Source organism: Anas acuta, chromosome 16, assembly GCF_963932015.1.
Source record: "Anas acuta chromosome 16, bAnaAcu1.1, whole genome shotgun sequence".
Lineage (NCBI taxonomy): Eukaryota > Metazoa > Chordata > Aves > Anseriformes > Anatidae > Anas > Anas acuta.
The window spans coordinates 2,076,450-2,095,630 of record NC_088994.1 but is presented as its reverse complement, the minus strand read 5'-3'; the positions used below and the strand labels follow the sequence as shown (position 1 = coordinate 2,095,630).

Here is a 19,181-nt window from a genome sequence, read left to right as displayed (position 1 = left end):
AATTGCAGGAAACCTCTTGGCTGATGCACCAATCTACCTGCTGCCAATGGGCAGCAAAATGTCTGACAGAATCTCATCTGCCAGAATCTCTTTGGCTTGCAATATCAAGGTAGTTGTCAATGAAGTATTTCTCTGATACATCTTCAAATCTGTTTATTAGGCAGGCTGAGGATTTCATATTATAAATCCAGTATTACTCATGTCTGTCACCCTTACATATGTTCATAATCAGTGCAAGTTTTAACACAGACTTCAGGCTTCTTTCAGCCTTTGGGAGTCTAGGATTTTGTTTGCCCCAAAACATGCACTTTTTTGAGTCAGAAGGGAAATCCCAGTCTGAGCAGGATATTTCTGCCCACAGTTCTCTGCTATTCTGTCTCTTAACAGAACAGGAGAGAGCTGCACAAGTTGACATATGAAGAAATATTTCATATGTTTTGTCATAGTTGCAGTTCCGAAGCCAGTTTGGAACTTCAGACTTTGCTGGACCACTTTGATAAAAATTGGAGATTTAAGATGGGATTTCTTTGCTCCGGTTTGGCAGCAGCAGGATTCTAAGCAGTAGTTGCTCTTGAACAGTCCTAAGAGGCTGAGCAGATTTACTGTGTTTACTCTGTTGTTTTGGATCAACCTCAGTCAAATCTGCAGTCATAATTGTAGAATAACTCCTCCCCATAGATTTGCTGAGCTTCAAATAGGGAGTACTTTGTTCTAATCATTTCAAGATATTACTAATTCATAACCAGGCATGATAAAAAATCATACAGACAACAAACAAGACAAAGTAAGATGACATTAAAAAATACATCTCTTTATTGAGCTTGCTGGTCTTTAAATAATCCATAGATTTTGACTACTGTTCTTAAAAGCTTTGCAAATTCATTTAAAAAAACGAGTGCATTGATTTATGACATTTTAAAATTTTGAAACAAACATAGTGCAGAAAAGCAGACTTTGTTTTAGGGGCTTACAGACCCATGGGGACCTTAAGCTGATGTCTAGCAAAATTTGGTCTTGCAGACAAAATAAGCTGTATGAATAGCAGAAAATATCTTCTTAAAAACATAAATAAAAAGTTAGAGTAGTTTTCCCAGTGTGATTGTTTTTAACTACCTGCGAATGTCTGTGTATTACAAGAAAGTCAGAAAATCCATTTTTTTCTGTAGCAATCATTCCTCATAATTTGTCTGCTGTTTGTGGAGTACTGGTAGGATGATGGGCAAATCTTCTCTTAGAAATGTTAATTTTCCTGTATCAGACAACATTTATATACTTATATCCTGTAAAGACTTTTTTCTGTTCATTTCCCCATGTGCACATGTCCAATAAGCCAGTATTTTGTACAGAGATACCTCTTTTGTAGAGGAAGATACTGCAGCAGGCTCTTCTCTACATGATTTTTCTTGAGATATTTTGTGTTACCGTGCTAGAAACCCGTGTGATCAATGACGAACTGTGATCTTGGTGGTGATGATTTTCATTTGTTTTTGAGGGTAACAAGATATTTTGTGCAGAGACTTGAAGCTTGGCTGTCCTTTCCTGCCTGCCCTCAGCTGTGGTAGTTACAGTCTTATTTCCCCATTGTAACACAACAGTTGACCAAGTGGGACTGGGGTGGGATGGGGAAAGAATGAGAAAGATACTGTAACTGCCTTGATACAGAGATTTGTGTGGTATTGGCCTTTTAAAAAAGCCACAAGAAGAAAGCATTAGCGGGTAGAATAATTGGTGGTGCTTCTGTCCAGAGGAGCTGGATAGTTTGATTTGCTCTATATCCAGGACTGGTATTTTTGTGAAATGTTGCTGCTACAATAGCAGAGTTTGTTTACACACGTGTGTGTGTGCGTGTATGTGCTGTGGTCAACAACATAGTTAAGTGCTTTCATAAAGGACTTAAAAGTGAGAATCTTTCTTTCTGAGTTAGATTTTGGATTACTTTCTTAATTTTATACAAACTGAAATGGATGGTAAGGTACATGTTGGAGGGGAGCATATTTCTGCCTATAAATTGATGTTGCTTTGTTTTTAATTTTCCTTATGAAGTAGCTGTAGGCATCATTATGCAAAATTATAGATGCTAGGAATGACATAGCACATATATAAATCCTTTGTTTGAAAAAGCATTTTGTAATAACAAGAATGGACAAGCTTTATAACAAGCTTCATTTTTATCAGTGCTGGTCACTGATAACGAACAGTGAATTATAATAGGGAGCATGGTGAAATTGGCATGCTGTAATGCAGTTTTGTGCTGGAATATTGCTATAGGGATTGTGTGCAAAACTCATTTTGCAACAGAGTTAAAGTCTTATAAGTATCCTGCAGTATAGGTACTGTATTTGCAGTATATTCTCTTGTGGCTTACTTGATTAATCTTCTATAATTTTTCCAGTTTCAAATATTGCACAGATGCACATTCATTCACTTGCAGTCCGCACAGGACTGGAAAGAGGTTACTAGCACACAGCTGATTTGTGAATACCTTGACAAGATTGAACATCCTTCCCTGGTTAAGGAATTTGTATAGCTATTGTACCAATGTTTGCGTTTACCTACCTGGTAAAAGGTTTCAGTGTTACCATACCTCTAGTTTTATGCTTTTGTCACTATAGTGGCTATGGCTTTCTAGTTCAACATGTGCTCCAAGCAATTTATGTAATGTTAGGATGTTTAAGTCCAATTACTTTGGAGGTAGGTCGAACGTGGGTATGATGTTTTATCCATATAATAATGCTAGTTAGTTTCCCATGTAAACCAGCCTGTAGTTTTTGTTTTACAGATCCCTTCTATGCATAGTTTCTCAGGGTGCACTGATGTTCAAACCCTTCTCTTAATTCATTTCTCCAAAATACATTTATTCTATGTTCACTTGCTTGTTTTTGTTTGTCTATGATCTAAATAATAGCTTTTTTTTTTTTTGCTAAGAGCAATTTAGACAAAGAGAAGTAACAGCTAATGTAGTTATTAATATTGTTCATATTCAAATACTTAGTTAACATAGCAAAGAAAACAATTATTTTTTCTTCACATTTTTATGTCTGTTGCAGGCTGCCACAATGACATTTTTTTCCAATCTCACTCTATTTGGCATTTCTCTTCAAACCCCGTCTGTGCCAGTGACTCAACAGGCAAAGCACCTCCTCACTTTTTGTTTTAAAAGAAAAATAGTTTCCATTCCCACAACATTGTAAAAGCAAATTTGAAAATATCAACAGTTTACACAGAAATTTGATAGAAGAAAATGGAAAAGTGAAGAGCTTAAATCTAGAAACCACCTTTTTTTTTTTTTTTTTCTTTTGAGAAATGGGGAGAGAAATGTGAGTTTTTATTACATGTAATTGTAAAGGTGGGCCAAAAAAAAGAACAAAGCAAACAACAAAACCTCGGAACCAACAAACACATCAAAAACAGGACTTGGAGAATTCAAGGTTTCACTGACCTGTTTTCCTCCTCCCTCATTGACCTCTGGCTGATAAATGCTCGAAGCTTTGACTTGTAGAAAATGTTAGATGTTCGGTATGATAGCACTATGTTTATCCTAGCAGTTTTTCTTTGGCTTAATCTTTTACAAGGGAGGCTTCCTGGTAAACCTCTATCAACAAACCTCTTCATAAAATTACATTTCTCACTGGCAAAGGAGTCTCTCTGCAAGTTCCCTGAGTAAAATAGGTTATATGGGTAAATACATCTCTGCCACTGCACTAAAGCAATTCAAATATAAAAAGAAATCTTTTTCAAGTTGTACCAAATGCACGATGACAAGAAATGTTAGATCAGTTTGAGGATCATATGACTCACACAGTGATTCTGTGTGATTTTCTTTTTTTTTTTTTTTTCAGGGCAATTTTTTCCCTCTTAAGACCAGGTTTCCTTTTCAGAGGTCACGCCAGGGTGGCAGACCTTGTTTACACACGCACTCAGTGATTTTATTCGTTAGGTTGGCCTCTACCATCTTCCTAGGGATGGAAGTCAGGCAAGGAATGAATGTCACTCGTCCAGAGCTCCTTGGTGTCCATGCAGCCTCATTTTGCCAGAAGCAGTTACACTGGTCACCTGCCAGTCCTCTGATTCAGCAGCAGTTTGTACCGACAGACTGTGCAGCTTAGCTGGCAGTTCTGAGCATTCACGTTTGAGCCCCTTGCAGATGACGGGAATCCTGGTGACTGAGCAACACCCAGTGTGTCTGTTTGCTTTAATACTTCCTCCATGAGTTCTTAACATTTTCTACATCTTGCTCCTCCAGCCAGTTTGCTGCAAAGAACATGCTGGCTGTGGGAATCACCCGAGCATCTTCAGTGGGACAGACCAGCAGCACAAATTGATTTGTGGGGCTGTGGCTTTATTTCCCCCGAGTGTCCGCTTTCTGCCTGTGCTGTGAGGAGGTTTGCTGGCTGCCTGGCTGGCTTCCTGCTTCTCATGTGTTTAAGCATCTTTTTACTATCAGAGTTCGGTGCAAGGCACGCTTCGTGTTCTTTTTTTAGCCCTGTATTTCCTGTTTACAGTTGATTTACCGGGTTTTCTAGGCGTTCCAGTTCTTCCTAGGTGGACAAGCTTCCCACTTTGAAATGCTGACCTTTTCCCCGTGGAAGCCCCCTTAGCTTTCTTGTGGAGCCATTCAGGGAGGGGGGGTTGATGTTTTTGTTCTCTGCTGCAAAAGCTGTAGGTGCAGCAGCTATTATCCAGAAATCGTTTGAGAGGCAGCATCATTTTTGTCTCTCCCTGTCTGGCTGTTGTCATCACACTACAGTCATACAGTGACAGTGTAATCACTTTCCATCTCGAGGGCTGGGGGTGTGTGGAGATGTCCTCACGTATCGCTGGAGATGTGTAAATTAATATTCCACACTGCTGCTGAGCTGCAGGGTGGTTTTTAAACACAACTGATCTTAGAGGAGAATAATACCATCTTTGAGATGTGTGTGCAAGCATTAACTGATTAATGTGCTGACTTCCTTTTCCTTTGATTTTCACCACTTACAGCTATTTAAAATATTTGGGTTTAATAGTTTGAACTGGAGCTACAAATGGTGTTATGTAATGAAGAAATAAATAGAATACAGTAATGTGCTAGAAAAGTTAGAGTATATGTTTCCCATAGCCTATATGCCTCTGTATAGTGTGGAAAAATGTTTTGGCAAAATTATTTGTAGTGTTGAAAATTAAATCTTGATTCAGTTCACGTTGTGTAACTCATGATTTAAACCTGTAAGTTTTAAATAATTGGGGACTTGCAGTGATCATAATATTGAGTATTTTTACTGTGCCAATTAGTGTTCCCAGTGAAAAAGTCATCTTAAAAATGAAGCTTACAATTGAAAGGCCTTTTTGTACTTCCAGCAGCTGTATTCAGAGCTGATAATTCAATTCTAAGTAGTACTCCTGTTGGTCTTACAAAGATCCCACAGAAAACTATTTCAAATTTGGAATTAAATTTATGAAGTCTACTTTTTAATCTGAGATCAGCTGGTGAGTTCTAGTAAGAATTTGATCTTTTTGGTTTTCTTTTGTCTTTACCTTGGTATTTCTCTGTGGCTTCAATCCAGTGTTTTTGGCCAGGCGATATTTTTTGTCTGAGGTCCTTAGAAGCGCTAGGCTTTATTTGTTCTATAGATTCAGCCCTTTGTTTAGTAGCTTTTATAAAATGTGTCCATCGTACCTAGCTGGTTACTTTTTTTTAGTAAAGATGTGTTTTCTCTTCCTGTTTCTCTCTGTTTGAGTCTGCTTCATAACTTAAGATTTAAATTATTATTAATAATAATAATAATAATAAATTCAGTTAAAAAAAAAAAGAACAAGAAGTAAGACTAATTTATTTTTGGCACGCAATGCTTCCTAACCGCATTTTCGAGAATTATTCACATCTTCACATTCCAAACAAACCCAGCCTGCTCCCCTGCCTCCCCCACATCCTCCATGTAGGCCTTATAAGCAGGCCATTGTCTCTGTCCCACTGCGGTGGCACACATGTGGATGCTCTTCTCAATTCTTTTCTCCCTTGCAGCCCTAATGACCGCTACTCTTTTGATTCCTTTTCTCAGGCAAATTGACATAGGCTGTACAAAAAGAAATTCAGGTCACAAATAGCTTCATTCTGCTTGAGTGAGGGGAAGATTCAGCTGAATGTGTGCCTATATATACTGTAAATTTCTGGCAAAATATGGTAAAATCTGTGTCATCCCACAAATATCTCATCATCTCAGATCATCAGCTCAACACTATCACCAAAGGAATGTGTAGTTTTAGTATGAAATGTGTGCAGCTGAAAGAGTTTTAAAGCTATATTTATGATTCTCTTCTGGAGACTGAAATCAGGTGTTGTGTTCTTCTGTACTGTTAATGCAACTAGGATTATTAGGAATGACTAATTTTAAATAAATGAGTTTATTTTATGTAGTTTCATTTCAAAATGGTTTGTTCTATTTTGACAGAAGCCCATTGACCACCCTCAATATCTGATTCCCTGTCTGTCAGAACAGTGAATTTAGGGTTATAGCTCTAAGTATGGGAGTAGATTTCCTCCAAGTACCTGGAACACTAAGAGTGCCTCTTGGCTCATTACACTGAGGTGTAGTGGTAGGTAATTTATGCTTGCTCATGGACCATATTAGTCACACGTGTGTTCAGATGGCTGAGTTGAGCGGGCAGTAGCAATGCTCTTTTATTCATTCAGAATTACTTTTCTCTAAGCAAACAAATTCCCTTTTTGCATGCTCCTTATATATGCCGTTCATGTGTAGAAAAAGCAAGCACTTACAAAAACAGGAAACTATTTTGTGTTTTGCATTACGTCTCCGTACTGTCTTGTAGCAACATCCTTTTATGGCTGGCTACTTGATTTTCCAGTTAAAATTAACAGTGCATTTAAAGCATACTTCAGTCACGCACTTCATTGCTTCTGTAGGCTGCGTTGTGTGTGCGGTCTAGTCCTCCTTTTTAAGTTAAGAGCACCCAAAAGGGAAAAATTTCACGGATACATCATGATCTCTAGTTGATTTACAGGATGCCGTGATTAGTCTAAGCATGTTAGTGAAGTTCTTTAAGCCGTTTCTTGTTATTGTTTTTTTTTTTTTTCTGTTGTTGTGTTGTAACAGCAGAATGCTATGCCTTCAAATGTTTGTGCCCTTGAAAGTGCTGTGTATTTCAGCTGTCTGCAAATTCGTGACAGCAGCCTGTGCAATTTATGACATGCTTTTCTTAAGGGGATAATCAGTGCTTCTGTCCAGTGCTAGAGGCTTGGTAGCGTGGGGTGCTGTGCGTTGTACAACAGCCTTTGAACGTTTAGCAAGAGGGAAAGAAATTCCTGTGAGCATGTTTTGGGTGGCATGTTATGTCAGCTCATATGCTGCAGACCCAGAGCACCACTGGCAAGGCTTATTTCTCTCCATTAAATTGTGCGTTACTCTGCTGCTAACATCAAGGTCTGTCTTTGAAGCACTGTAAAGAATAGAACCGAAAGAGTTCATTAAGCATTTTATTGTTTTCTAGGTGTCAGTGCAATGAACGTCTTAAGAGACAGGAGTTTTTCCAAGGTTAATATCGGAGACTAATTCATTAATTGTGTAACAAATTGCATTCTTATATATTAAAAACAAAATCCTAGGATGTTGTCTTGACACTAAAATAAAAGATTCTTGAAGCTGCACCACCGGCTGCATACTTTGTAGACCTAATGTTGTGTCATTCGTAAACATGCAAGGCAGACATCCTAGGGTTTTCTTTTCAGTAGTCAAAATCAAAGAGGGTCTTTCAGTTGATGGCTAGGATGTTCCATTACATTTTGAAGCTGACCTGATGCGTTTAATGCTCAGGAATTTTCACGTCAGAGGTCTTTATGCTGAGGATAAGAACTTGCCTCACTTGGTCAGTCTGGCTGAAAATGGTTTCTTTCATAGAATCCACCCAACAAAAGGGGAGGTCTATCAGAAGTTTACAGTATCTCCCAGGAGACTGTATACAAATATAGAAACAATTATAGTTTACTGTTCCCCAGTACTTCCACAAAAGCAGAGTATGACAGAGCTGTATAGAAATCCTCACAGGCACCAGGACTGTCCCTTTCAGGGATTTGCAGTTTCCAGCTGCTGATGAAGTTCTGTGCCTCTTAATAGTGGGAGATTATTCAAGCACTGGGAAAATGGTAGATGAAGTTAGCAGGCTGATATGCCAAATGAATGGCGAGGTGATTAATGACTGTGCTGTTTAAGGCAATTGAGCACCAACAAGATCACATTGGATCTCCCCAAATAAAGTATCCTAGAATAGAACTGGGGAAACAAAGGTATGATTAAAGCTTTTAGATAATTGCAAAAATTCTAGCTTGCTCATAGCTTCTAAGAGGCTTGCTTTTTAAATAAGGAGATATAAAAAGAATAATTAGATTTTATTTTCCACCTTTGCAGTTGTAATTAAAAATATTTTTTCCTCTGTGACTTCACACTTGAACATGTTTACTTCTTCAGATAAGAAGGTATCTTAACAGCCAATCTCCATGCCAACTGATTTGATGAATACTCTCAATTCACGTGCAAGAGTCAAAGACTAAATTGTAAATGCCAGGGATGAACAAACATTACTAATAATAGCTGTAGAAAATGCAACATATTCATCTGTTCTGAATGCTTTTATGAACATTACTTGCAGGGAAGTTCAAAAGCTGGCATTAAGCTTGGCATCTACTTGACAGAGATCACAAGTCAGAAACTGATAGTGTGGACAGTTAGTTTTCGATCCTGTCAAAACCAGTCAGTTTGTCCCTTTGTCTGAAGGTTTTTTGGTGTTAATAGAGATTTTCATCCAAATTTTATTTTGCAGCTGCAAAGTGAATTCTGTCTCTAAATTTCAGTTTCCAGTAGACAAGATTTTACAAAGAAATTGCTGCTATTTTGCCTAGTTTTTAATTGCTCCTTTGGAAAATTCTGACTTTGAATTGTTCTCATTCTAAACATCTTTTACATAAACTGTGGTTTCTGGAAAATGAGTAAGATTCTGCCATGAAAAGAGTCCGATTCAATTATAGCAATGCCATAGCACTAAGTGAGTTAATGCCATTTGTAATACTGTAGTTGTGTTTAAATTGTCTCCAGAATCCAGAAAGCAGTCTGCTTCTTGAGATTCTGGTAAGGTAAAATGCAGAACAGAAAAATTGCTTGCATATAATACATAAAAATGCATTTGAATCCAGTCAGAGTCTCAGGAAGGAGAATCAACTTGCTGACTGCATGTTCAGAGCTTCAGGAAAGGGAATTGGACTTGCTGATGTCTTGAGGAAAGACCATGTGTATTTAGTGAAACAAACTTGGTTGAGTTGATTACACTTCCTGTTTTCACCAAGAACTTGAGAAGTACACTCTGTTTTTGAAGTGTCACAGTGTATACCTCCCAGAAAATGCTAACCATTGCTACTGAAATCTTGCAGGTTGAGTTCTAGTTCTAGTGAAACTATGTTTGGGAAGTTGCTTGCTTTCTTTTAAGGGAAAACTAATTTCTTAGTCATTATTACATTAAGGTAAGTGGTTGTGCGTCTTTTTCAGCTCATGCAGGAAAATATCTTTGTCACCCTATTATCTTACAGGAGCTACTGTAGTTTGTAAGAAGAAAAAAATGTGGTAATCGGCTAATTTACCTGAGCTTTAATTGGTGTAATAGTGATAGTAAGGATTTGGTTTTTCTCTCTAAGTATATTAATAAAAATGTTTTGCCAAGAATGCATGGTTAAATAAAATTGGACTGCTGTATATGACTTTCAGTGTTTCAAGAATAAGAACAAAAGCATTGGCTAAGCTGTGAAAACTAGGTTTTGTCAGTAGATTGTCTCTGGCCTTGAGTTCTGAAAGATTTGCAAAGTTTTTGCTTCAGTTTATAAAAAGAAATTGAGATCAAATGCACTATTTTTTTCCTAGTAAACTCAAATTGTATTTTAATGGTTTTATTCAATATTTAAGTGCCTCATCATTTTGCAGTTCTGTCTAGAAATCAGAAAGATATATTGGTCCATATTAAAATAATGAAAAAATATTAGTAAAAAAGCATGTTTTGCATTTTTTAAATAACAAGGTTGGTTAGATGTTTCAATAAAAGAGAGATGGTTCATATATTAAGAAAAAATACATGCGCACACACACACAAAGAGAACAAAAACCTGGAATCAACATCAATTTTCCCCTCCCTCCCAAGTACCCACGAGGCCTATGCTCTGAACAGCTTTGTCTCCTGGGAATTTCGAGTTTTTTTTTCAGCTTATGTTCTAGGTTCTATTTTATGATACAGCAATGCAAAGTAAGTGTGTATATAAAGCTTAAATACTATATGGGTGGCCAAATTTTTCTGGAGTATAAAAAGATACTTCTGAACTCTTCAGAATTTAATTTCAGTTAGGCAGAGAAAGATAGAGTATTAATTAAAATTCTTTCTCTAATGTGGAGTGCTTTACCTTTTTTTTAAATTTGATATATTAAGCTCATGAGAGGAAGAAAAATAATGAACTTTTTATCCTGTTTAGATCCAGTTTTAGATAGCTGTATCAAAGCAAATATCTCACCCTTGTAGACTTTGTCAGGCTTTACTACTACTACTCCCACTGAAGTCACATATTGGTGAGGCATGAAAGAAGCTTTCGTCAGGTGAGTTAATGTATTCACATGAAAGCATAAAAGTTAGAGGTGGTTAAAAATTAATTATGTTTTCAGATTTATATGGTCCAACTCATATCTTCATGTTCTAAGGCTCTTAATTCTATTCCCAATTTACAGAGATTTTGTAGCTTGGATTAGTAATCCCAATTTAAATAATTTAGGATCTTATACTTCCCTTTTAACAAATTATGTGAATTAATTCAAATTTAATTCATAATTTAGATGACATCATAATATGTAGACGTGTTATATGCCTTAAATTCGTTTTAGTAACCTGTAAATTATATCATGTCTCATGGCATGGAGTCACTTTTGAATTAAGTCTGTGTAAATCTGGAAAGTGACTCTCCCTTGGTATTCTCTTGTGAGCTCTGGCAATGGCAATTTGTCCTGTAAATGGAGAACTTCATTAAAATTCTTCTCTCTCTCCCTCTCTCTCTCTCTCTTTTTTTTTTTTTTAAGGATTTTGCTGCTGTTATCAGCAGTAAAGAGAATAGCACACTGGTCACAGCACAAGCTCTTTCCATAGCACCCGCTATTTTGGCAAGAATGATGGGGAAGAAGTGTTTAAGTGTTTTCCACTTCTAGAATGTCAGTAAATATTAATATAAAACTCAAGCAGACCATATATATTTCAGTCAGCCAATGACTTGCCTGAGTTTCTTGTGTTGTGTCTGAATGTACAGGAAAGAATGGTGGTGGTGTGGTTTCTTGCCAGTTATGTAGTTACCACGTCTCATTATAGTAGCCCATACATCACATCCTGTCTCTTTGGTGGTATTTTTGCTCAGGATTCTTTCTTTAGATATATCCATAGCATTTTTTCTTTTTAATGTTAACTAAGTCTTCCAGATACAAGTTGGTAAGGACTCACCTATGTTAAAAACATTCTAAACCTGAGATACCAGCAGCTCTATTGACAGCCCAAACAACCACATACAGTACAGGGGCTTGGACATTAGTTGAGATGAAAGGCTCCTTTCAGCATCTTTCAGTCTCCTGTTGCCAGTGTCATGCAAGTAGATGGTGTGGCTGCGTCATGTCCAACTGCCTGTTACTTAAAAGAGCTATATCCCAATGAGAACAGCTTGCTAAGTGTAAGTTCAATACCTGTTTGCAGCTGGGTTATGAGGACAACATTTGTTCCGACTGCAGAGTGTGGCTCACACGTCACAGGTGAGCTGCTTTAACCACTTTAGCACAGTGCTGAAGCTGACAGGTGAGACATTATGCTGCAGAATACCTGGCAAATGGTCAAGGCAGAGGGATAAAGATTAGCCTTTTTTTGTGACAGTGAGTTCACTGGGACCCCTGTTTTTCTTCTGTTTTGTTATGACAGGATCTGAAATCTATTGTAGTGGCTAGCAAACACGGACGTATAGGAAACAAATTAACAAGTAATGACATTCCAAAAATAGAGCACACACATTATTTATCAGAGGAATATGAGAAGTACCAGGAGTGTGTTCCACCTCTGCCCATCCTTTAACTGAAAGTGCCCTGTCATTTTAATATATGCAAAGAGAACAAGGCTCAAGTTAATTGTCATGTCTTGAAAAAATGAGTCAAAGTGCGTAGTGCGTACTAAACGCAGCAGGGAAATTGGTAAATGAAACCTGACAAGGCCTGAAAAATTACAGTCTCCCTAAGATGGAACGTATAATATAAAAAGGATGTGTGCTGAGTTAAGATTGTTTAACATGTTGCAACAAGGTGTGCTTCATTGACTACCAGATTATAGATAGCACCTTTTATTTTTTTAACTGACAGCCCTTATTCAGTGAAGTCTGTGTCTGAGTCAGTTATTTGTTATCTGGAAAATAGAGGCTGAGAGGGTGGGAGAAAAGGGGAGTGGAGAATGATGCAATCCATATGTTTTGGAATAGTGTTTTATTATCAGTTGTTGTACTGAGGAAAGTGCTAGATTTGGATAATGATGTATCAATACAATTAACAAAGTAATTTGCTTTTTCCTCCATAATGTGGGTGTAGCTGCTTTAGTCCTAAAGTATAGGCGAAAACTTAAAAGATAGGTGAAGCACAAAATAGTTACAGTACACCAAAAGCTCCACATTAACTCTGTACTTCAGTCTTGTTATCTGTTTCTGTAGTTAGTTACACTCTGCTGTCGGTTCACAAAGCTGTGGTTAAGGTTCAGTGAGGTATTTTTTCCGTCTGCTTCTTTTTCCCCCCAGGAGGGTAAAAAAGATGTTGCTTTAACGTGCTATAGTCCACAGGATAGTGTGTTATATTTGATTTCCTTTTTAAGCAGGCATATGAATTATCTTTGAAACATTTAAAGAGGACCAAAGATGTAATCTTCTTTAGATCTTTCTAAAGGTAGCCATTGTGTTTACCTCATCTGGTACATTTGCCTATGAATGTGTCCTACTGTTGCTAGCTGTGCCACATACAATGATATGGTTTATCACTTGGCCATTCCATCCAAAGTCTAGTGTAATATTTCTGTAACATTTCTTAAAAATCAGATTGAAAACAACCAATTTTAGACTTAGATTTTTTATCTGTGCTATGTTGAATGCCTAATTTCTACATGGTGTAAACTGAGAATCTCTGTAGCTCATCCTGAAAGTGGGGAAGGCAGCTGAAGGTCCGTACGTCGAACTCATTGACATCAAAATATGCCAAACAATGGCTTTGTTTGAACAGTCTTATTTTGGTTGAACCATTTTTAGTCAGGAAACAGTATGCTCATGTGTGGAAAGTGGTACCAGTGTGGGGAGAGCTGATGGAGAAGCAACTGCACAGCCCCAAATGCCAGGCACTGTAGAGTAGCACTGGCTTTGAGACTGGCAATCACTTGGTGCACGACTCTGCTTTGGTATAGGCACTCTGGGAACCCAAACTAATTCAGGTGAAGCAGAACAGAAAACAGTGTTGACATAAACAGTGTTGACATAAAATATTCTTTATATTTAAATTGTTATAAAGTTGGCTGTGACCTCATTACTCAGATGAGGAAGTATGGTTTTAGAGTAGGGATAGGGAATACTACTCTAGATGCTCTTTTAAATCCTTTAAGGGCCTTCCTGTGGGATTATTCAGGAGGTTTCTTTGCAGTTAATTTCTTGCAGTACTACTTTTAGAATTCTGATTCCATCATCTCTTTAAACAGCTCAGATTACTTACATCTATAGAAGGAATATTTACGAATATTCTAAAACTCATTTAAATAGTATTAATATTTTTGTGGGATTTTCAACTTTATGCTTTCTCAAGGTTCCTCTCTTTCCCCTTGCAGTTCCAGTCATACAGAATCCATTAGGTACTGGTGGGTCTTGATTCTCCTGCACACTTCTTCAAGTGATTTAGCACTATCAGATTCTCCTGCGTAGTTCAGCTTTCCAGTGAGACTCCTGTTTGTGATGTTGAACTACCGCCATTCTTGCACAGGCGTAGGCATCAGTTTATCAAGCTGCTCTAAAAATCTGAGGAAGAAAAAGCTTCACATCGCATTGAGCAGTGAATATAATTTATGCTACCTTTTTCCTTTGTAAACCCTGTGCAGTAGAGATATTAGCAAATAGCCTTTTTGCTGAGTATAAGACCACCCTAGGAAGCTAGGTGGCAAGCTGTAACTGAGTGCAGTATAGGACTGGTTAGCATTTTTATGGAAACGAGCAGCTGAAGGATTTAGTTTTCCATCATGTCCAAACAAATGTTTCTGATACTTCATCTTAGGATTTCTTTTGATTTTTCTTCTTTCTGTGTGCTCTTATGTTCTGGTTTCCATGATTAGCAGAGGTTGATTTAGCATAAAATAGTGTTATAGACGTCTTTAATTAGTAGACAATTTACTCTTGATGCTTACTCTTATGTGACCACATTGTCAATCAACCTTCTAATTGGCAATTCAAAATAAAGCTACAATCAGTATTGTCAAAGGGATGGTTAAAACAGCAGATGAATGTGAATGCAACCAGTTGATAAGAAAAGCTTCAGTTTAATCTCTTAAGAAATGAGCTACTTGAATAGAACTCCTTTACCTGCCTGCTGGTTATTACCTATTAAGTAGTCTGGGTAGAAGTATCGGTTTTGAAACTCTTGCTTTTGGATAGGACTGTAGTGTGTGCTTACATGTGAATGTCTCATAAATATTTCCCAAGAGCAATTTATTTTTCTAATTAGCTTGAACAGCCTCTGCTTTACATAGTGCTTTAAGCAGTTTTCAGTAAATCAATTCAATCACGCAGCTGTTGTTTGAAACTTTTCCTAAGTTACCATAATTCTCTGTAGAGACCCAGAATCTCACTAATTAGTACACTTAATCGTACCTTGTATAAAATGCATGATAATATGGATTACTCATTCCTAGAATTTCATAGAAAAACAGGGTAACAGAAAAACAAATGTTTGTAGCTTGGAAAACAGTTTGCTGTTCTCATGTAACAGTGCAAAGCAGTATGTACAAGCTGACGCAGAGTGGCTAAGTGCTTAGTTTTGTACTTGCCAATCATAACTTTACAAAATATATATATTTTTAAATAGATTTTAAAGTTACTAAGATCAAACATCTACTTTTTTTTCCTCTTAAAGGAAAAAAAATGCATTTAAAATAAACATTTTCAGTTCTTTTAAGAAAGAAAATCTATCATACTAGTGGCATTTGTGATGTTGAGATTCAGATTTTTTTTAGAATACAGCAAAAATGACAGTTACAGTTAGTACAATTGAGTTATAATCTTTCACATTAAAATATCTGAATAATGAGTGCTTACTTTTTAAAAAGATTATTAATGTTAGATGAAATATTGAAAAGCAAACACTTTTTTCCATGTACAGCCTTTTTTGTTTTTCAGGATGTGACTTAAAATGACTTCTGATTCTGAAGGTCCTATGAAAAATATGCTGTGCTTGAATGTTTGCTAAGGACATGTAAGTTACCCATTTTATACTTGGACTATATGTACCTGAACAGTTATTTCTGTATCATTTTTAAATCTGCATATTATGCATGTAAGTATATAAGAAGCATGGGGAGAGGGGAAGAGAAGGAGGAAAGAGAGGAGGAGAGGGAAAGAGAGCGAGAGAACCAAAGGCTTACTGCAATACTAACATAAAGGGAGTTTCTTGAGTCTGCTTTTGTGTGGACTCCTGTCCTTGTAAATGGGAATGTCAGTTGTTTCTGTGGTCAGTCTTGCAACAAAAGAAACTTTGGCTGGTTTGAATAATATTTTGAATCAGAATTTATCACTGGAAAGTTATCATGTTTTTTTTATATATATATGCTTTTAAGGAAAAAAAAAATATTTTTTTTCTTAAGAATGGGGAGCAGCTGAATAGAATGTCTTTAGTTTTATTTACATAAAGTTAAATTTAATGATTTAGGACTTTCCTTAGCATAAACCAGTTTATTACAGTTTGCATCTTAAGAAGTTTTCTGAATTATGTCTTGGTTTTTAGAAAGGAAGATTGTATTTAATACTTTAAAATTATGTACAATTAAAGAAATTCCAGGCCATCTTCATGATTCACTGAAAAGGACTGGTTTGATTTAATTTTTCATAATTGGCTTATTCTGGGGAATGCTAAGAGCCAGTTTATGCTTTTTCCCTAGTGAACTCTTCAAACAAGAAGTCAGCTCAGACATAAGAGCTTCCAAATGTGCTATATGCCACAAATACATATATTTACTATAGCAAAATGTTGATGGTTTCATGGGACTAAAAAAGTGCTAAAAGAGTGTATGCACTTAATACAATTTTATCTTGTGTGTGTGTGTATGGTCAACTATTTCAACTAAACAAATACAAAACCTAAATCTGAAGTATATAGTTGTCTGTGTTTTCTGGCTTCTGATAGGACAAAAGTTTCCCAGTTGCCATAACCTTTTTGGTAAATAGCTCTTTAACCAACTGAGAACACTGGGATAAGAAAGAACATAAGGGAAGTAGCACTTGAAGAAGCAAACAAGCGCACTGAAAGACAACATAGCAGAAATTAATGTTCTAAGTTAGGAGCATTCCAGTTTATGTGAGAGTGAGGGGAGTAAGACCAGGGAAGAAAAGATCACATCAGGCTGAAAACTTTCTGCTTAATGTACTCAGTACTTCTTAATGTGCTTTTGACTTGAATGCTCTCTAATAAATGGCTTTAGGAACCTTCTGAATTTCAAACATCTTATTGTTGACATGCTTACTGTTTTTTGATGGACCAGGACACAATTTTAGAATTTTTTTAGCCTCTAAATATTGAAACTGGCAGGTTGAAAAGAGACAGTCTTCTGAATGCTGATGATTTCTTTAAATTCTGTTGGTTTGTCTTTTGAAATTTGTACATGTATTGTTGAAATGGATGGACTGTTAATTACTAGAACTGGTTTTATGTCGTGCAAAACAGTAGTGCTTCTTTTTTAACAGTCCATTTATGATTTTCATTGAAAAATTAATAGACCTACCATGTGAAAAGTATAAGGCAAGGGTAGAGACATAAGCACCTCATTAAAAGGGACTAATGCTTTTTTCAAGACACATTGATGAGCAAAAAGTTATTTGTTATTTTTTGTTTTCTTGATTCCCCATTTTGATGAGTGAGAAAAAACATGGAAAATATAAGATTATATTGGAAAAGGTAAATCTAGGGGTATTGCAAAAACAATTCTAGGATTTAATATTTTTAAATAGTCATGGAAGTTTGAAACATTTTCTCCAAATGTTGCTGCCTCTGGTTCCAATCCACAGGTGGATATGGGAACATTAGTATATAGTGGTTCATTACTGCTGCAGCTGAAGGAATTAATGTCTTTTTCTTTGAAGACATTAAACCATCTCTTATAACATCTTTTCTCAAATTTGCTTTAAGTATAAACTTAAAAGTTAGCAAACCAGTTGTCAGATTTTTTATGAAAGTCATTATTGTCACGCCTATTTTTCAGTTGTTCTGAGTAAGAATAATAATATATAATGAAAGATTATAATTCCTGTGCTTTGGGTAACTTATACTTATCTAAAGTTGCTTACACTTTCCTTGGTTTACGTAGTAACTGAGCTATTTATTGTGTCAGATTAAGCTAACTTATAAATATCTTTTCATTAAGCAAATAAGAATTTCATTGTGCAATACTTTTCTAAAAATAAATAAATAAAGCTTTCCTTAAGTCAGATTGTGCAATATAAGCAATAGAGTCTTTCTAGCACCATTTTTATAGCTAGCATTACAGATGCAAGAGCCAGAAATTGTGCTTTTAACTTAGCTCAGAAAATAGGTTTACGAAGGTGGTTATATTAAACTTCTTTTATTTCAGTGGTAAAAATGCATTAACTTTTGAAAACTGTTTCAGAGTGGTCTTCTAAATATAATGGGTAGCATAAAAAAATAATGAATCCCTCTGTCCCTCAAATAGATTTATTTTTCAAAAATCTCTTTAGCCCATTAGAAATTACAGGTTTTTATTCAATAGATAAAGGTAATATCTGGTATCTTTTAACTGGTGATTTGTTTCATTATTAACTCACTCAATAATGGCTTCTTTTGCTAAGATGTCCTGTAGCAGGAAGATTAGTTTGACTATTAACCATTTATACTGTAAATCCACGCGTATTGGAAAGCAGCTGCTAGATTTTCCTTAGCTAAGCAGTTGTTGTAGATGTTGTGTACCTTCTCAGGAATACCTCTGGAAAGGTATTCTTAGGGGAAAGAAAAGGCATGCGCAGGGCACTCTGCAGCTCCAGGATGGAAGAAGAACTGCAAGCTACTTGGGTATAACAGTAGGGAAACGAGCTACACCACTTACCAAGTTTTTTCTTCCTTCTTCAAGCTTCTATTTGTAGGCACTTAACGTTTTTCTTGAATACAAGTGCTGTGATGTGTATCATATTTCTGAGACAAAACATAGTAACTTTGTTTTCTATTTAATCCTATGCTGAATTCGATACCTGTCAATACAGGTAGATGCCAAACCAGAAATGGCATTTCCATTCTAAATCACTTAATGCAACCCAAATTACATTCCATTGAAATGCCAAAAATCAAGCTATCCAAGCTTGGTTTTTCCACTATTTAATACAGTTTCAATCTTTCTTCCTCTTAAATAGAATCATTTGCTCTTAGCTTCAGACATACTTGCTGTGCCCACACCCTTCCTGAGCCATCCTTGAATCTTTTTATAGCTTAGCTCATCCTCTCTCTCGCCGCAATAGCTCTTCGTGCTGCAGCATCGCACTTTGCTTGGGAATGCAGCTGCGGGAGGGGAGAAGCACCAATCCTGATCCTCGGGTGCGTGTGTCACCCACAGCCTGAGCATGAGCTCCACGGGCATAAGACCCTGTGAGTCTGTTCTGTCCTGAGCCTCCACTTTGGAGAATCGGCCGCTTTTTGCGTTATCGTAGCTTGTTTATATAATTTGGTTTTGAAACTACTTGTTCAGCTGAGCAGCTTTTCATTCAGCTGCATAATTGAAGAAAATACCATTCATGCTGCTGTTTAGCAATATACTGTCATCTAGTGGTGTAATTGTGTACTTTAAGCAAGGTGGGCTGCTATTTTCCCTGCGTTTAGGAATTTTTACCCTGGAGAAATACCTGATTGAAT

At 36.6% G+C, this 19,181-nt stretch overlaps 1 protein-coding gene across 11 annotated transcripts in view; it reads left to right on the top strand.

The window, feature by feature from the left end:
- The window catches only part of NCOA3 (nuclear receptor coactivator 3), an 83,844-nt gene that overhangs the window by 39,936 nt on the left and 24,727 nt on the right, over window positions 1–19,181 (top strand). For 7 of the 11 annotated variants that reach the window (XM_068701015.1, XM_068701022.1, XM_068701017.1 and 4 more), the window contains one exon: window positions 15,452–15,527. The exons of the other annotated variants lie outside the window; for them this stretch is intronic. The gene's annotated coding sequence lies outside the window, so the exon portion shown is untranslated. The remainder of the gene's footprint in view (window positions 1–15,451; window positions 15,528–19,181) is intronic. 11 annotated transcript variants of the gene reach the window in all.